The sequence below is a fragment of the Odocoileus virginianus genome, unplaced genomic scaffold (assembly GCF_023699985.2).
Source record: "Odocoileus virginianus isolate 20LAN1187 ecotype Illinois unplaced genomic scaffold, Ovbor_1.2 Unplaced_Scaffold_1, whole genome shotgun sequence".
In the NCBI taxonomy this organism is placed as follows: Eukaryota; Metazoa; Chordata; class Mammalia; order Artiodactyla; family Cervidae; genus Odocoileus; species Odocoileus virginianus.
Window position 1 is genome coordinate 6,453,537 of NW_027224263.1, and position 6,000 is coordinate 6,459,536.

Genomic DNA, 6,000 nt, shown 5'->3' on the forward strand with positions numbered 1-6,000 from the left:
TAAATCTGATTGACAGAGTGCCTGAAGAACTATGGACAGAGGTTCGTGACATTGTACAGGAGGCAGGGATCAAGACCATCCCCAAGAAAAAGAAATGCAAAAAGGCAAAATGGTTGTCTAAGGAGGCCTTACAAATAGCTGTGAAAAGAAGAGAAGCAAAAGGCAAAAGAGAAAAGGAAAGATATACCCATTTGAATGCAGAGTTCCAAAGAATAGCAAGGAGAGATAAAGTCTTCCTCAGTGATCAATGCAAAGAAATAGAGGAAAACAAGAGAATGGGAAAGTCTAGAGATTTCTTCAAGAAAATTAGAGATACCAAGGGAACATTTCATGCAAAGATGGGCACAATAAAGGACAGAAACAGTATGGACCTAACAGAAGCAGAAGATATTAAGAAGAGGTGGCAAGAATACACAGAAGAACTATACAAAAAAGATCTTCACAACTCAGATAATCACGATGGTGTGATCACTCACCTAGAGCCAGACATCCTGGAATGTGAAATCAAGTGGGCCTTAGGAAGCATCACTATGAACAAAGCTAGTGGAGGTGATGGAATTCCAGTTGAGCTATTTCAAATCCTGAAAGATGATGCTGTGAAAGTGCTGCACTCAATATGCCAGCAAATCTGGAAAACTCAGCAGTGGCCACAGGACTGGAAAAGGTCAGTTTTCATTCCAATTCCAAAGAAAGGCAATACCAAAGAATGCTCAAACTACCGCACAGTTGCACTCATCTCACATGCTAGCAAAGTAATGCTCAAAATTCTCCAAGCCAGGCTTCAATAGTACATGAACTGTGAACTTCCAGATGTTCAAGCTGGTTTTAGAAAAGGCAGAGAAACCAGAGATCAAATTGCCAACATCCATTGGATCATTGAAAAAGCAAAAGAATTCCAGAAAAACATCTACTTCTTCTTTATTGACTATACCAAAGCCTTTGACTGTGTGGATTACAGCAAACTGTGGAACATTCTTAAAGAGATGTGAACACGAGATCACCTTATCTGCCTGCTGAGAAACCTGTATGCAGGTCAAGAAGCAACAGTTAGAACTGGACATGGAACAACAGACTGGTTCCAAATCGGGAAAGGAGTATGTCAAGGCTGTGTATTGTCACCCTGCTTATTTAACTTATATGCAGAGTACATCATGAGAAATGCTGGGCTGGATGAAGCACAAGCTGGAATTAAGGTTGCCAGGAGAAATATCAATAACCTCAGATATGCAGATGACACCACCTTTATGGCAGAAATGGAAGAAGAACTAAAGATCTTCTGGATGAAAGTGAAAAAGGAGAGTGAAAAGTTGGCTTAAAACTCAACATTCAGAAAACTAAGATCATGGCATCTGATCCCACCACTTCATGGCAAATAGATGGGGAAATAGTGACAGACTTTATTTTTTGGGGTTCCAAAATCACTGCAGATGGTGACTGCAGCCATGAAATTAAAAGACACTTGCTACTTGGAAGGAAAGTTATGACCAACCTAGACAGCATTTTTAAAAAAAGACATTACTTTACCAACAAAGGTCCATCTAGTCAAAGCTATGGTTCTTCCAATAGTCATGTATGGATGTGAGAGTTGGACTATAAAGAAAGCTGAGCACTGAAGAGTTGATGCTTTTGAACTTGGTGTTGGAGAAGACTCTTGAGAGTCCCTGGACAGCAAGGAGATCCAACCAGTCCATCCTAAAGGAAATCAGGCCTGAATATTCATTGGAAGGACTGATGCTGAAGCTGAAACTCCAATACTTTGGTCACCTGTTGTGAAGAACTGACTCATTTGAAAAGACCCTGATGCTGAGAAAGATGAAGGCGGGAGGAGAAGGGGACGACAAGGATGAGATGGTTGGATGACATCACTAACTCAATGGACAGGATTTTAGGTAAACTCCGGGAGTTGATGATGATGGACAGGGAGGCCTGGCTTGCTGCAGTCCATGGGGTTGCAAAGTGTGGGACACAGCTGAAGGACTGAACTGAACTGATGTAATTAACATAATTGTTTTCAGTAATTGAGTAATTTTAAAAGGACATGAAACAATTAGACATGCAAAATGAGCTTTTCAGAAGAAGAGAAAATAATGGATTAACAGTTATTATATAATCTCTCAAATGAGTTTTTCATTTATAGGAACATATTTACCATTTCTCTTTACTTCCCTTTGGTATATACATCTTTGGAGATGCTCTTCAAGGCAAAAGTTCTATCCTATCCATGTTTTGATATTCAGCACTTGTCAGGTCCCTGGTACATAGTAGGATCTTAAAATATACTTGTTGAATTGAAAAAAAACTAGTAAAATTAATCCAGTTTATGGCTATACTTCTAAAATTTAATTTTTTGTGGAAATGTAAAAATTTACTTATATATATATGGAGTTTAAAAAAATGTTCCATTTGGAATTCTGAAAGTATCTAATTTTGATACTGATTAGATACTAGTATCTAATTAGTCATTTTACAGAAAAAAACAAATTAAATAGAATAAAATAATAGAAAATAAAATCTTATGCCTTAATAAAGTAAAAACCAAGCCATGGTTAAAATACAGGGGGATTTCCAAGTAGGGACACCACCAAGGTAGTAATATGCTTAGTGTGTTCAGAGACCAGAAAGAAGGCCACAGCAGTTGAGGCAGAGAGGGAGAAGAGAGTAATAGTTGGAAATTTGGAGATATCCAGAGTCTTAATCATTTAGGGCCGTGTCAAAGTCTTGGCATTTTATTCTAAAAGTTATGGGATGGCATTTGAAAGGCTTTAGCAGTGGAGTGGCATGGTTGGATTTATGTTTTAAATGGAACATGCTGGCTGTTGTGTGGATGCTGGTAGAAACAAGAATGGGAAAAGGGAAAAAAGTAAAGAAGCTAGTGTTATAGTTCAGACCAGAAATTATGGTGATCAGAAATAGGGTGGAAATAATAGATTCAGTGAAAAGTATTTGGATGCAGCATAGATTTCAGAGAGATAATAGACTGCATTTGATAGTGGACTATATATGAAATATGAGAAAGAGAAAAGTCAAGGATGTTGCCAAGGTTGTTGCCATGAGTAACTAGGTGAATGGTGGTCTTATGTAGTAAGATGAGAACCACTGTAGTATTTACAAATTCTAGAGGCAGGGATTAACAGTTCTGTTTTGTATGTGTTATATTTCAAATTCATACTAGACATCCAAGTGCAAATATAGGGTAAGTGGTTGGATATGAGAATCTGAATTTCAGAGGTGAGATTAGAGTTGATGATACATATTTGGCAGTTTCGGATACATGATTGGCAAAGCTAATCATCAACTCCATTTCCTTCCCATTTTCCTTGAAGTTGTTCATTACTCTGAGGTTGGTCTGTATCCTTCCTCTACATGTTGTTGTTGTTAATTTTTCATTTTTTATATAGCCATATTGATATGTGGTATTATTCTGAATGTTTTCAGAATGAAAAGACATTCTGTATATATGTATATATATATATTCAAATTTCTTCTGCAGATCAGTTTTGTTTTTGAGATTTGCTTAGTTGATCCAAGTATCTACAGTTGATTAGCTGTTCAATTTACTATATGACTAAATAAGATTTTAGTTAACATTCCTTTTCTGAAAGAGTTCATTCCTGATTTTTCTTAATACAATCAATGTGGCAATGAATATCCTTTTACTTTTATTCATGTACCCATATACAAAAGTTTCTCTTGGGAATATAAATAGAAATACAATTGCCGGGAAATAGGATATTCACATATTCAGCTTTATAAGATGTTTTCAAATTTATCTTAGCAGCATAGCAACTTACACTTTGGCAGGACTCTAGAGTTCCTTCTGCCAATATCTGAAATTAGAGTGTGATTACGTATGATATGTACATTATGCTTTGTTAGATGCATTTTATCTAGTAAAGAATGTAAAAGTAAAAAGAATAACTTTTTCCAATAAAGCAGTTTTTGGTTTTGCTGATCCTCTCTATGATTTCTTTGCTTTTCTATTTCATTAATTTCAGCTTTATTTGTTATTTACTTATCTTTGTGTTTATTTTTTAAAAATTAAGTTGAATGGTTAGCATACCAATATTATATCTTTGCAACATTTGATATATTCATATATAATATTTATAAGAATATTTTAAATGTATGTGTGAATTATAAATCATAGAAATAATAAAATGAATATATGTGGATATGCTATCCAAACAAATAAATAGAAATAATGTTGAAAATCATTTCTAGCCTGTTTTTATCTCCATAACTCTTTAAGCATTTATTAGGAAATATTTCAAACATGCAAAGATATAGATTTGTTTATTTTTTCCCAGGTTTATTGAGACATAATTGGCATATAACATTATGTAAGTTTAAGGTGTACCACGTGATGATTTAACATAAGTATATATTGTGAGATGTTTATCAAAGTAAGGTTAGTCTATCCTTCACCTTACCTAATTGCCATTTTTTATTGTTGCAATGGTGAGAGCATTAAAGGACTACTCTCTTAGCAGCTTTCAAGTGTACAATACAGTATACTTAACTATAGTCAGCATGTTGTTCCTTAGATCCCCAGAACTTATTATATAATTGAACGTTTGTAACCTCTGGCCAATATCTTCCCATTACCTTCATCCCTCAGTCCCTGCAAACCACTATTCTATGGTCTCTTTCTGTGAGTTTGATATTTATAGATTCCGCATATAAGTGAGGTCATACAGTATTTGTCTTTGTCTATCTGACATGTTTCACTTAGCGTAATGCTCTCAGTATATGTCCATGTTGTCACAAATGGCAGAATTTTCTTTCTTTTTAGGAATGAATAATATTCCATTGTATACATATGTATATACCACATATTATTGATCCATTCATCTATCAGTGGACATTTAGGATGTTTCCATGTTTTGTATTGTGAATAATGCTGCAATGACTATAGGAATGCAGATGTGTCTTTGAGATAGTGATTTTATTTCCTCAGCATATATACCCAGAAGTGAAATTTTGTATTTTTAGTTTTTTGAGGAACCTCTATAATGTTTTCCAAAGTGGCTGAACCGATTTACATTCCCGCCAACATTGCATTGGGGTTCCCTTTACTCTATATCCTTGCCAGAAGTTATTATCTCTTGTTTCTTTTTAAATAATGGCCATCTAACAGGTGTGAAAGATAGCTTATTTCATTTTGATTTGCATTTGCCTAGTATTAGTGATGTTGTGCATCATTTTATGTACTTGCTGGCCATTTGTATGTGTCTTTTGGAGAAATGTCTATTCAAGTCCTTTGCCTGTTTTTCAACTGAATTTTTTTTTTGCAGTTGAGTTGAGTTCCTTATATGTTTTGGATATTAGCCCCTTATTAGATATATGATTGCAAATATTTTCTCCCATTCTGTAGGTTACCTCTTTATATTGTTAGATGTTTCTTTTGCTGTATAGAAGATTTTAGTGTGATATAGTCTCACTTGTTGATTTTTGTTTTAATTTTGTTTTTGGTGTCTTATCCAAAAAGTCATATCAAAGACGATATGAAGGAGATTTTCTCATTTTCTTCCAGAAGTTTTATGGTTTCCTGTCTCATGCTTAAATGCTTAATACATTCCTAGTTAATTTTTGTGAGTGGTATAGGATAGTCCAACTTCTTTTTTTTTTCTATGTGATTATCCAGTTTTCCCAACATTCTGTTTTTTAACTTTATTTTAATTTTTTTTAACTGAAGTATAGTTGATTTACAATACTGTATTAATTTATGCTGTACAGCAAAGTCATTCAGTCATACACACACATATGTATATATATATATATATATACACATACACACACACATATATATATATATATATAGATACAGATATAGAGAGACTTTTCCATACTCTTTTCCATTATGGTTTATCACAGGATATTGAATATAGTTTCCTGTGCTATACAGTAGGACCTTGTTGTTTACCCATTCTATATATAATAGTTTGCATCTGCTAATCTCAAACTCCCAATCTATCCCTCCCCCACTCTCTTTGCCCTTGG